This window comes from Pleurodeles waltl, chromosome 7 (assembly GCF_031143425.1).
Source record: "Pleurodeles waltl isolate 20211129_DDA chromosome 7, aPleWal1.hap1.20221129, whole genome shotgun sequence".
In the NCBI taxonomy this organism is placed as follows: Eukaryota; Metazoa; Chordata; class Amphibia; order Caudata; family Salamandridae; genus Pleurodeles; species Pleurodeles waltl.
Window position 1 is genome coordinate 5,847,459 of NC_090446.1, and position 14,485 is coordinate 5,861,943.

General features: G+C 46.6%; 1 long non-coding RNA gene across 1 annotated transcript in view; it reads left to right on the top strand.

The window, feature by feature from the left end:
* The first annotated feature begins 711 nt into the window (after positions 1–711).
* LOC138247116 (uncharacterized) overlaps positions 712–14,485 on the top strand; it is a 203,851-nt gene continuing 190,077 nt past the window's right edge. The window contains exons 1-2 of the long non-coding RNA XR_011194338.1: positions 712–896; positions 9,016–9,115. This is a non-coding gene — a long non-coding RNA (uncharacterized lncRNA). The remainder of the gene's footprint in view (positions 897–9,015; positions 9,116–14,485) is intronic.

Here is a 14,485-nt window from a genome sequence, read left to right on the forward strand (position 1 = left end):
TCCCCAGCTCTCCTGTACCTTTGTTTCTCTCCTTCACCTCCCAACTTTCCGAGCTCTCCTGTACCTTTGTTTCTCTCCTTTCCAGCTCTCCTGTACCTTTGTTTCTCTCCTTTCCAGCTCTCCTGTACCTTTGTTTGTCTCCTTAACCTCTCTACATCCCCAGCTCTCCTGTACCTTTGTTTCTCTCCTTCCCCAGCTCTCCTGTACCTTTGTTTCTCCCCTTCCTCTCTTGTTGTCCCTTTCTTCCCCCCTCTGGGTGCAGACCCTGTCAGATACACATCACTGGACTCTGCGGCGCTGCCACTCCCTCCTTGTCATGCCGCACCGTGCTGAGGCTTCTGTGTATTTTTATCTTATTTTTTGAGGGCCGGAAGTAGTGCGACGGCGGCCGCGCTCTGTCTGGGCATGCGCATGGAGACAGTGTTTCGCCTTCGGAGCATGCGCAGTACTATAACTGCGATGGGCCTTGGGTGCGCGTAGTGCGACCTTATAATAGGTGTCTCTTCTTCCGGGCACGCGAAGTATTACAATAGTGCGAAGGGGCGCGTAGTGGTAGTGACAGGTAATTCGACTTCTGGGCATGCGCAGTAATAAAGTGAGTCGGAATGTTATGTGTCACCCCTAAACCCCCCCTCTTCGGGGCATGCGTAGTGTGACGCCCTTGTGATAAGTGTTTCGTTCTCTGGGCATGCGCAGTCTTACGATGGCGTCCAGGCTTTGTTAGCATTTTATTTCAGAGGCAGCGGCTCTCACACTCTCCACCGGCGGCCTCCGAGTGTTCCTCTCCCGTCGGCCCCCCGGCACCGGCCGCTGTACACAGATGTGACCGAGGACACTAATGTTCCAGCAGCAGCCGGCTGAGGCCCTGGGGCGTGGCCTCCCCGAGGCAGCAGGAGGTGGGGACTTGTGGAAGGGGGAGTGGGGGGCAGAACCCCAAGAATGAAGAACTCAAGGAAAAGAGGCTGGAAATCTACCTCAAAGTCCATAGCGGCCAGACTGTGGAATTAATAATATCCATAGCAGCCAGACTGTGAAACTAATAATGTCCATAGCAGCCAGACTGTGGAATTAATAATGTCCATAGCAGCCAGACTGTGAAACTAATAATGTCCATAGCAGCCAGACTGTGGAATTAATAATGTCCATAGCAGCCAGACTGTGAAACTAATAATGTCCATAGCAGCCAGACTGTGAAACTAATAATGTCCATAGCAGCCAGACTGTGAAACTAATAATGTCCATAGCAGCCAGACTGTGGAATTAATAATATCCATAATGTCCATAGAAGCCAATCTGTGGAATTAATAATGTCCATAGCGGCCAGACTGTGGAATTAATAATGTCCATAGCGGCCAGACTGTGGAATTAATAATATCCATAATGTCCATAGCAGCCAATCTGTGAAACTAATAATGTCCATAGCAGCCAGACTGTGGAATTAATAATGTCCATAGCAGCCAGACTGTGAAACTAATAATGTCCATAGCAGCCAGACTGTGGAATTAATAATGTCCATAGCAGCCAGACTGTGAAACTAATAATGTCCATAGCAGCCAGACTGTGAAACTAATAATGTCCATAGCAGCCAGACTGTGAAACTAATAATGTCCATAGCAGCCAGACTGTGAAACTAATAATGTCCATAGCAGCCAGACTGTGGAATTAATAATATCCATAATGTCCATAGAAGCCAATCTGTGGAATTAATAATGTCCATAGCGGCCAGACTGTGGAATTAATAATGTCCATAGCGGCCAGACTGTGGAATTAATAATATCCATAATGTCCATAGCAGCCAATCTGTGAAACTAATAATGTCCATAGCAGCCAGACTGTGAAACTAATAATGTCCATAGCAGCCAGACTGTGGAATTAATAATGTCCATAGCAGCCAGACTGTGAAACTAATAATGTCCATAGCAGCCAGACTGTGGAATTAATAATGTCCATAGCAGCCAGACTGTGAAACTAATAATGTCCATAGCAGCCAGACTGTGAAACTAATAATGTCCATAGCAGCCAGACTGTGGAATTAATAATATCCATAATGTCCATAGAAGCCACTCTGTGAAATTAATAATGTCCATAGCAGCCAGACTGTGAAACTAATAATGTCCATAGCAGCCAGACTGTGAAACTAATAATGTCCATAGCAGCCAGACTGTGGAATTAATAATGTCCATAGCAGCCAGACTGTGAAACTAATAATGTCCATAGCAGCCAGTCTGTGGAATTAATAATGTCCATAGCAGCCAGACTGTGAAACTAATAATGTCCATAGCAGCCAGACTGTGAAACTAATAATGTCCATAGCAGCCAGACTGTGAAACTAATAATGTCCATAGCAGCCAGACTGTGGAATTAATAATATCCATAATGTCCATAGAAGCCACTCTGTGAAATTAATAATGTCCATAGCAGTCAGACTGTGAAACTAATAATGTCCATAGCAGCCAGACTGTGAAACTAATAATGTCCATAGCAGCCAGACTGTGAAACTAATAATGTCCATAGCAGCCAGACTGTGGAATTAATAATGTCCATAGCAGCCAGACTGTGAAACTAATAATGTCCATAGCAGCCAGACTGTGGAATTAATAATATCCATATTGTCCATAGAAGCCAATCTGTGGAATTAATAATGTCCCTAGCAGCCAGACTGTGGAATTAATAATATCCATATTGTCCATAGAAGCCACTCTGTGGAATTAATAATGTCCCTAGCAGCCAGACTGTGAAACTAATAATGTCCATATTGTCCATAGAAGCCACTCTGTGGAATTAATAATGTCCATAGCAGCCAGACTGTGAAACTAATAATGTCCATATTGTCCATAGAAGCCACTCTGTGGAATTAATAATGTCCATAGCAGCCAGACTGTGGAATTAATAATATCCATATTGTCCATAGAAGCCAATCTGTGGAATTAATAATGTCCATAGCAGCCAGACTGTGGAATTAATAATATCCATATTGTCCATAGAAGCCAATCTGTGGAATTAATAATGTCCATAGGGACCAGTCTGTGAAATTAATAATTTCCACATGAGCCAGTCTGTGAAATTAATAATCTCCCCAGTAGCCAGTCTGTGGAATTAATAATATCCACAAGAGCCAGGCTGTGAAATTAATAATGTTCATAGGGACCAGTCTGTAAATTAATAATGTCCATAGGAGCCAGTCTGTGAAATGAATAATGTCCATAGCAGCCAGTGTGTGAAATTATTAATCTCTCTAGTAGCCAGACTGTGGTATTAATAATATCCATAGTAACCAGTCTGTGGAATTAATAATATCCACAGGAGCCAGTCTGTGGAATTAATAATGTTCACAGGAGCCAGACTGGGAGATTAATAATATCCACATGAGCCAGTCTGTGAAATTAATAATAACCACATGAGCCAGTCTGTGAAATTAATAATACCCATAGGAGCCAGTCTGTGAAATTATTAACAATATGAAAAGGAGCATCCATAGGAGCCAGTCTGTGGAATTAATAGTATCCACAAGAGCCAGTCTGTGAAATTAATAATATCCATAGGAGCCAGTCTGTGGAATTAATAATGTCCATAGGAACCAGTCTATGAAATTAATAATGTCCATAGGAACTAGTCTGTGAAATTAATAATATCCATAGGAGCTAATCTGTGAAATTAATAATGTCCACAGGAACCAGTCTGTGTAATTAAAAATGTCCATAGGAACCAGTCTGTAAAATTAATAATATCCATAGGAACCAGTCTGTGAAATTAGTATCCCCAAGAGCCAGTCTGTGAAATTAATATCCATAGGAACCAGTCTGTGAAATTAATAATGTCCATAGCAGCCAGTGTGTGAAATGAATAATGTCCATAGCAGCCAGTCTGTGAAATTAATAATATCCATAGGAACCAGTCAGTGGAATTAATAATGTCCATAACTGCCAGTCTGTGAAATTAATAATATCCACAGTAGTCAGACTGTGAAATTAATATTCATAGGAGCCAGTCTGTGGAACTAATAATGTCCATATCAGTCAGTCTGTAATGTCCGTAGGAACCAGTGTGTGAAACTAATAATGTCCACAGGAACCAGTCTGTGAAATTGATAATGTCCATAGGAACCAGTCTGCGAAATTAATAATGTCCACAGGAACCAGTCTGTGGAATTAATAATGTCCACAGGAACCAGTCTGTGAAAGTAATAATGTCCACAGGAACCAGTCTGTGGAATTAAAAATGTCCATAGGAACCAGACTGTAAAATGAATAATATCCACAGGAGCCAGCCTGTGAAATTAATAATTTCCATATCAGCCAGTCTGTGAAATTAATAATATCCACAGGAGCCAGTCTGTGAAATTAATACTCTCCATAGGAGCCAGTCTGTGGAATTAATAATATCCATAGGAGCCAGTCTGTGAAATTAATACTCTCCATAGGAGCCAGTCTGTGGAATTAATAATATCCATAGGAGCTAGTCTGTGAAATTAATACTCTCCATAGGGGCCAGTCTGTGGAATTAATAATATCCATAGGAGCCAGTCTGTAAAATTAATAATATCCACAGGAGCCAGTCTGTGAAATTAATATCTACAGGAGCCAGTCTGTGTACTTAATAATGTCCATAGGGGCCGAGTCTGTGAAATAATAATGTCCATAGGAGCTAGTCTGTGAAATTAATATCCATAGGAGCCAGTCTGTGGAATTAATAATGTCCACAGGAACCAGTCTGTGAAATTAATAATGTCCACAGGAACCAGTCGGTGAAATTAATATCCATAGGAGCCAGTCTGTGAAATTAATATCCATGGGGACCAGTATGTGAAATGAATAATGTCCATAGCATCCAGTGTGTGAAATGAATAATGTCCATAGCGGCCAGTCTGTGAAATTAATAATATCCAAAGGAGCCAGTCTGTGAAATTAGTATCCACAAGAGCCAGTCTGTGAAATTAATATCCATAGGGACCAGTATGTGAAATGAATAATGTCCATAGCATCCAGTGTGTGAAATGAATAATGTCCATAGCAGCCAGTCTGTGAAATTGATAATATCCACAGGAGCCAGTCTGTGTAATTAATCATGTCCATAGGGAGCAGTCTGTGAAATTAAAACTGTCCATAGAAACACTTCTTGTGCAATTAATAATGTCCATAGGACCTAGTTTGTGAAATTATTAATGTCCATAGGAGCCAGTCTGTGTAAATACTCATGTCCATAGGAGCCAGTCTGTGAAATTAATACTTTATGTGGGTGACTGATGCAGAGTGATGCCTGTTTATCAGCAGAATGAGCTCTGCTGTCTGAGCGCAGTGCTTGGTAACTGCTGCGATGGGACGGGCTGTGATGCACCACTGGGCTGTGATGGGACTGGGCTGTGATGCACCACTGGGTTGTGATGGGACTGGGCTGTAATGCACCACTGGGCTGTGATGGGACTGGGCTGAGATGCACCACTGGGCTGTGATGCACCATTGGCATGTGATGGGACTGGGCTGTGATGAGACTGGGCTGTGATGCACCACTGGGTTGTGATGGGACTGGGCTGTAATGCACCACTGGGCTGTGATGGGACTGGGCTGTGATGCACCACTGGGTTGTGATGGGACTGGGCTGTGATGGGACTGGGCTGTGATGCACCACTGGGCTGTGATGCACCACTGGGCTGTGATGCACCACTGGGCTGTGATGCACCACTGGGTTGTGATGGGACTGGGCTGTGATGCACCACTGGGCTGTGATGAGACTGGGCTGTGATGCACCACTGGGCTGTGATGAGACTGGGCTGTGATGCACCACTGGGCTGTGATGAGACTGGGCTGTGATGCACCACTGGGCTGTGATGAGACTGGGCTGTGATGCACCACTGGGCTCTGATGTGATTGGGCCGTGATGCACCACTGGGCTGAGATGCACCATTGGCATGTGATAGGACTGGGCTGTGATGCGCCCGTGGGCTATGATGCACCACTAGGCTGTGATGGGACTGGGCTCTGATAGGATTGGGCTGTGATGGATTCTGGAGCTGGAGTAAGCAGGGCTAGCAACTTAGACAGGGAATTCCTCTGAAGGGGGGTTTCAAAGTGTTTATTATGCATTCTGCCCCTTTAACCCCTTCCGCTCAGAAGAAGAAATACAATAACACGGGAAAACTCAAAGAAGTGAAAAATAGGACCTGTAGATGTAGAAGCACAAGGTTTGGGCAAATATTAAAGCCTCGAGACTGAACATTTCTTTGAACTCAGACATTCTAAGCTTGGTTTAGGCATTAGTAAATGGAAGTTAAGGGGAATGCCCCCACTTTCATATGGGGCACCCTGGAATTCCATTACCCATCACAAAATCATCAGTGATGTCATAGAACATGTCATGAGTGATGGAATATGTGAGATCATAAGCAGTGCATGGCTGGGGCGGAAGTCATAGTTAGCTCTGCTAACAATAACTGGTGAACTTCTGTGGTTTTCTGAGTTCGAAACATTAATGTTGTCACTGACATAATCACCTAACTTTAAAATTATTTTTACCTTCGTTTTTTTCAGTGAATTTTTAGGGCTTTTTTTGAAAAAACAAAAACAGATCTTTTTATCACACCTAACTTTAATGTTACTTTAACCTTTTGTTTTTTTCATTTAATTCCTAGCTTTTTTAATGTAAGGTAACAATTTATTACCATCAATCAATCAGGAATTTGTAAAGCACATTACTCACCTGTGAGTGTCACAAGGCGCAGAGGGGGGGGGTTTAGGGGGTGCTGCTCGAACAGCCAGGTCTTGAGAAGTTTCCTGAAAGTAAGGAGGTCTTTGGTCTGGCGCAGGTGGGTGGGAAGAGTGTTTTGGCGGCAAGGTGAAAAAATGATCTATCGCCGGTTGTAGTTCTGCGGACTCGTGGGGCGGTTGCGAGGGCGAGGTCGGTGGAGCGGAGATGATGGGTCAGGGTGTAGAAGCAGAGCCGTCTTTTGAGGTACTCGGGTCCGGTGTTGTGCAGTGCTTTTTGAACGTGGGTGAAAAGTTTGAATGTGATTCTCTTGTTGACTGGGAGCCAGTGCAGGTTTCTCAGGTAGCCTGTGTTATGGCGGTGGCGGGGGATGTCCAGGATGAGGCGTGCGGAGGCGTTCTGGATGCCTTGCAGCCTCTTCTGGAGTTTGCCCGTGGTTCCTGTGTAGAGGGCATTGCCGTAGTCCAGTTTGCTGCTTACGAGGGCTTGGGTGACTGTTCTTCTGGTTTCAATGGGTATCCATTTGTAGGTCTTTCGGAGCATGCAGAGGGTTTTGAAACAGGAGGAGGAGATGGCGTTGACTTGCTGGGTCATGGATAATGAGGATTCCAAGAAGAATCCTAGGTTGCGTGTGTGGTCGGTGGGAGTTGGAGCGGCTCCGAGAGTGGCAGGCCACCAAGAGGCATCCCATGCGGAAGGGGTAAAGCCAAAGATGAGGACTTCCTTCTCGTTGGAAATGAGTTTGAGGCAGCTGCTCTTCATCCATTCGGCAATGGCCTTCATTCCTTCATGGAGGTAGGACTCGGCGGAGTCCTTGGTGAGTGAGAGGGTCAGCTGGGTGTCGTCACCGTATGAAATGACGTTGCGGTTGTGGGATTGGTTGATGTTAGCGAGCGGGGCCATGTAAACGTTGAAGAGGGTCGGGCTGAGGGACGAACCATGGGGTACGCCGCAGATGATTTCGGTGGCCTCCCAGCGGAATGGGGGGAGGCGGACTCTCTGGGTTCTGCCGGTGAGGTAGGAGCCGACCAAGTCCATGGCTCTGTCGCGGAATCCTGCATTGCTGAGGTGTGGGCGTAGGGTGTGGTGGCAGACGGCGTCAAACGCAGCCCTAGAGGTCCAAGAGGATGAGGGCCGCGATTCCGCTGTTGTCCAGAATGGTTCTGATCTTATCGGTGGCATCGATGAGGGCAGTTTCGGTACCATACGTAAAGCCAGCCTCTAGCTGTGCACTGCCTTTCGACGTACACAGCAGGGTTTTGGCAACATGGCCTGGCCAGTGGCTAGGCCGTGTAGCCAACAGACCCGGAGGCAGCCAACACCCCTTCTGGCAGCCAACCTCAGGCTGCGCACAGCCTTTTATTGTGCACGGCGTTGGGTAGACCACACAGCATGGCATGCAGCCAGGCCCTGCGTCCCAACATATCGCAGTCATCTAACCCAAGTCAAACTGCCTTTGCCCGTGCTTGATGTGGATTAGTCACAGGGACCTGCTCCCACCTCCCCGCAGGCAGCCAGCCCACTGCTACGCACAGACTTTGGTGCACAATGAGGGTTAATCACAGGCTTGGCCTGCCCCAGGCCCTGCGGCCAAACTGCCAGCAGGCTTCCAACCCGACACCACACACAGCTTTTGCCGTGCGCCGCATAGGATGGACATTCGGCATGCAGCCCCCTCCCCAACCTTTAATTGTACTCAGCCCATGCCCACGTCCAAGTATATTTAAACAGGCAAGGAACGCATGCTGGCCCCCCTCCCCGGGCCTTATTAGGCTCTCGGGACCCCATCCTCTACAGCATTATGTATTTTAAAAGGGCGGGGGCACATAGCCCTTTCCTCCCCAAGCCTTATTAGGCCCTCAGGACCCCATCCTCTACAGCATTATGTATTTTAAAAGGGTGGGGGCACGCAGCCCCCGCCTACCCGAGCCTCGTTAGGCCTTTGGGATCTCATCCCCTACAGCATTATGTATTTTAAAAAGGGGGGGTGGCACATAGCCCCCGCCTCCCTGAGCCTTATTAGGCCCATGGGGAGCATTCGCCAGGGCTGTATTTTCTTTTAAAGCAGAAGATGGGTACATTCTTGGGACTGTCATCTGTACACTTAGTATTCGTAGATGGGTTCCACATTCTTTTCCTTTTTATTCATATTTTTTTGAAGCACTTTTCCTTTTAATCATTTAGTTCTCAACTTTCTCTCCCATTTTAGCATTTTGTCTGGCTTTTCATTTTTCTTAAGCACACTGTCCAAAAATCCCTATGGCAAACGTCTACTGTGAACTGAACTCAGTTTGTCTTTTTTTTACTTTTTTCCAGGTTCATAGATTCTACATGATTCCAAAATACTAGTGAAACCAAAACTTAATCAGCCTTGGCAAAAGCATTGGATCGTATACATGATCACCCAAGCCAGCAGGTAATGACTCCAGCAGCAAACTTTAGTCTTTTCCCTTGTTTTTGACCACAAGCACAGTGTGCAGTACTGCGAGTGGGCGGGGTTTGAATAAGAAAACAGGCCTGGTTCTAAATGTCTTGCGAGATATGTTAAAATGTGTTTCTTCTGCGTCTGATGTGATAGTAATATGTTCTGAGCACTATCCAGACACCATGCTTTTCAGGCTTGTCCCCGAAAAATCCTTCATGCCCCTACCTTAGTCACATCATTGAGTAGTCAAGGTAGGTGTTGCAACTAGGAAGCTGGCCTGGTGTGTGGTGGACACCTATGGTGTTGGCACCTTATACCAGGTATCCCCTATTAGTGAAGTGTAGGCAGTGTCTAGAAAGCCAAGGTTTTCTAGAGGTAGCTGTGGATGATCAGCCAAGACTAACTAGGAGAAATGCACAGCTTATGCAATACCACTATATTCACACAGTACTTACACACATGATAGAACCGCCCAGTGTTACATACATAAAGGTGTTTTATTACACCAACACTACACTAGATTACTTAAAGGCAGTCCCTCTAACCGGAGGTAAGTATAGACTATAAATATATACACACACATACACACAATATCAATCAGAAATTAGCATAGAAAACAAGCATTGGCAAGATTTGTAGAAAATAGCTAGGGCCCTAGGGAAGGGTCAAACCACATACTAAAATAGTGGAATGCAAAGTGAAGTCCCCCACCCAAGGGTATGGAGTAGTTAGAGGGGAGCTAAGAGAACTCAGAACCCCGAGAGGTGAGTACCCTAGTGACCCCCAGCGACTAGGAGAGCAGAGATAATTACCTAGTTTTCCCAAGGACTAACAAGAGGACTTAGAAAATGGATTGTGCAAGAACAGGACCAGACCAGAGGAGCCCAGAGGTGGATTCTGGAAGAAGAGGACCTGCAAAAGAAGGGGGACAGAGTCCAGTCCGCGATGGAGTGTGCAGTCGGGGCAGGAGCCACTACCCACCCTTCCGTGGCTGAAGAGCCGGATTGATGGGGGAAGAAGAAGATCAGCTGTCGAGCCCAGGAGCTGCAGAGTAGTCCTTGGAGCACTTCAGATGGTGTCCCACGTCGGTCGCCGGGTCACAGATGGTCAGTGGTTAGGAGAGCCACTAACAAGCCTTGGTAAATGCAAGAGGAGGCAGAAGAAGAGTTGCAAGGCTGAAGAGGATCGGCAAGGTCCAAGGGACTAGACTCTCGGAGAGTAGTCCGGGCTGACCCTCAGCGGTCAGAAGAGCCTGCAGAGGCAGTCGTATCCCCCACAGGCAACCCACTTGCAGCAGGCACAGTAAGTTGCAGTGAGGCCCAATCAGCACACCTGGAGAGGAATCCTGCGTCGCTGGAGCAGCAGAGGAGAGACTGTCCTTGCAAGGTTGAAGTGCTCGGGCCGGAGCTACTCAGAGCCTGAAGGTCCCTTGGAGCAGGAGACAAGTCTTTTGGTTGCTGCAAGAGTCGTGGTGCTGAAGAACCGGGAAAGGCAGGCTCACCTCTCCCAGCGGTGGAGGGGACACCCTAAGCCTTCAGGGTCTCTTACCAGCAAAGAACACAACAGGCGGAGTCACAACTGGTGAGGAAGAGAAAAGTTTTATTAGACAAACAGATAATAGCTCGAGCTAAGCACAGTGTCCCAGGACAGTCTGAATGACTTTCCTACGGAGGCTGGCTGCTTCATTCTGCAGCGTACAATCTTATATAGTTGAGCTGCCCCCCTTCAGTCAGGGAGCCACCCCTCCTTATCTGGTGAACACAAAGAAAGCTTCAAACAGTTCTCTTGTTTTAACCCGAGAACATCCTGCTGACGTACATACACTAGATTAGTCTTTCCTGCCTGTACTCCCACTATCTCGGGAGTATCCTGCTGATACACAGCAAAGTGACAGTAAAAGAAAATCTTATCACAGTTGGTTTGATAATTTACGAGGACATCCCTTGCAGGAGGCTCCTGGAATGCGGTGGGAAGAGGTACAGTTCTGTTTGTGCACGAAGATAAGAGGGATGCAGCTGTGGCTCGGTTCCCTGAGAGTCAGCTTGATCAGATAAGTGGAGGGGCCCAGAGAAGGAGATAGTTTTAGAAAAAACAGAGTTCACAGGGAAGTCAGTTTGCACAGTACAATGAAGAATCAGTTTTGTCGAGCACATGGCAATATTTAATGGAATAAGCAGAAATAAAGTCTGAGGCAAAGTCATCTTGGATTATTATTTATCAATCCCTCCTTTTGCCATTGCGAGGCAAGAACGTATTATTGTCATATTCTTGTCTCCTGGCATGTATCTCAGGTGGTAGAGAGACATGCGTGTGCATAGGCGCTGGTGTCGATGCAAGAGGCGGTCCTTTCTCTGTGGCAGCGTGTATGGTCCAGCCAATGCACGCTAATATGACGAGAAGCAATACAATTACCGCCAAGCACATTGTGCGTGGACCAGACAATTTTTTAAAGTGTTTAATCTTTCTCAGTTTTTGTCTCTGTGCGCTCTTCTCGTAATCTGGATACATTGTTCCTATATATATATGTTTTATTTCCTCAAGTCCGCCCTTCTTACTGGCAGTGATCAATATCAAATTTAGTTATTCAGTACCTGTGTGTAACCCAGCTTCCCCTAGGTGCTGCCCGTGACTGGTGGTTGCTCCACCGGTGGGTGATTCCAGCAGTCCTATTGACACTCTCTGGTCCGCCACACCGGACAAAATCACGGCCCTGCAGCAAATGTTAGGCTGGGTACAACAGGTAAATGATGAATCATTTATTCAATGTTAATGTTGAGGGCGTGGGCGGAGGTCATATCTCGCCGAACCAGGTTCAGTCTGATCCGGAAACAAGGGGACAACTGGAACACCTTCAGGGGTCGCACCCCGGAGGACCGAATCACTCTCCTCCTGGGTGGCTGTCCACTCTATCTGCGCATCACTGAAGGGAACAAAAGTGGGTACTTTCTCGCATTCGTCGTCACCTTGACCCTCCTTTACCCACTGATCGTATGGTAAGGGCAAAGGCACCCTTTTGCAGTGTGAAGCGTGGATCCAGTTCTTTGCTCCTTCAACTTTCACCGCAGTCCTGGTGGCAAGCCGTACTTGACGGGGGCCTTTCCACCGGGGCTCAAGGCTCTTTTTGCGCTGGAAATTCTTGGTGAGGACCCAGTCGCCGGGCTCGATACAGTGGCCTGGAGTGAGAGGTAATGGTGGCAGAGTATCCTTCACCTGCTGATGAATGAGACGTAAAGAGTTAGTGAGCTCGTTGAGGTAATCCATTAATACAGGGTATGGTAAATCTGAGTACTTCTTTGGCCTTGGGACTCCCCACACATTAGCCGGTCTTCCCATGACCACTTCATATGGTGAGAGACCTGACTTGGAATGTGGTGTAGCCCGAAGTGACAACAGGGCCAGAGGGAGAGCATCCGGCCATGATATGCCTTTGTCAGCGCATATTTTGGACAACTTCAATTTGAGTGAACCATTATATTTCTCAACTAGTCCTGCAGCTTGTGGATGATTGGCAGCATGAAATTTCTGTCTAATTCCTAATCCTTCACACACCTTTTTCATCACCTGACCTGTAAAATGGCTGCCATTGTCTGACCATGCAATTCGAGGCATCCCAAACCGGGGGAAGAACTCTTTTAAGAGTACTTTAGCTGTCGTGAGGGCTGTGTTGTCCCTTGTAGGATAGGCTTCTACCCATTTGCTGAACATGCAAACAACCACCAGTATATACTTCAAATTGTTACATCTTTCCATTTCAATGTAATCCATCTGTATGGCCTCAAATGGGTAATCCGGGGGCGCGAAATGGCCGGGGGGTACTTTAACGCCCTTGCCTGGATTGTGTTGCATGCAAATTATACAGTGTTTAACCAATTTCTCAGCTGCTTTTGGAATATTTTTGTTGTACCAGACAGGGGCAAGAAGTTTGCATATCCCTGCTGGACTGATGTGCGCTGGACCATGAGCCATTGTCACTACAGGAAGGACATAACCATCAGGAAGCATCCATCTCTGTGCTTCCGACAAGTCTGTCCAGCACCCTGTTTCTTCATCAAACCTTGCGTGTGTTTCCTTCCATAATGCCAATTCAACTTCCGTCGCCTCTGCCTGTATACTTTTTACACTCTCTACCGTGTCCTCAAACATTCCGTTATCTGGGACCCACCTGGCTGGTCCTGCTACATACATCTTGCTTTTCTTCTGACGTGCTGTTTCCTTTGCTACCTGATCTGCAAAGGCGTTCCCTTTTCCTACGTGATCTGTGATCTTTCTGTGTGCGCTGCATTTCACAATGGCCATGGTCCGTGGCAGGGCTAAAACGGAGAGCAGTCTGTGTATTAACTCCCCATGTTGTATGTGGGTGCCATGTGATGTAAGAAAGCCCCTTTCTGCCCACAATCTACCAAAATTGTGTGCCACTCCAAATGCGTATTGACTGTCAGTGTAGATATTGACATCTAAATCTGTGCTTATTTCACAGGCTCTAATCAGTGCCACTAATTCAGCCGCTTGTGCTGAATTCTGTGGTATCCGACATGTTTCAACTACTGCTGTTAGTGTCGTGATAGCATATGCAGCTGAGGTAGTACCATCAGGTAGTTTGAGACATGAACCATCAATGTACAGGGTGCCTTGAGGGTTGCTTAGAGGCGTGTCTTGCAGATCTACTCTTCCTTTCGTTTCCTCTTCTGTCCTGATAATGCAGTCATGTATGTCAGTGTGCGTATCTTCAGAGCTGTCAGTCAGGGGTAATAACGTTGCGGGATTCAGGGTAGTGCATCTTTTGATGGTGATGTGACTGGCAAGAAGTGTTAACTCATAACTAGTCAAGCGGGCATTTGTAAGGTGTTGTGTCTTAGTTTTGTTGAGTAGGGCATCAACGGCATGTGGGACCAACAATATTAATGAAGTATCCATGACTATTCCAGCTGATTGGCGCACTGCTACTGCGGCTGCAGCTACAGCCCGCAGACAGCTCGGAAGAGCCCTGGCAACAGGGTCCAGAAGGGCTGAAAAATAAGCACATGGTCGCTGTTTACCACCATGCTCTTGCGTCAGGACTGAGAAAGAACATCCGTTATGTTCACTAACAAACAGTGTAAAGGGTTTATGATAATCAGGTGTGCCTAGCACGGGGGCTGAACAGAGAGCGTCCTTCAAATCCTCAAAGTTGGACTGGCATTCAGCATTCCAGACAACGGTGTCAGGGCAATCTTTGTGGGTAAGTGCTAAGAGGGGCTTAATAAGGAGGGAAAAATTAGGAATCCATTGGCGGCAAAAGGATGTGATGCCAATGAATCCCCTGACCTTCTTCTGTGTTGTGGGGACAGGTATATTGCGTATGGCTTGTACTCGGGCTGTGGT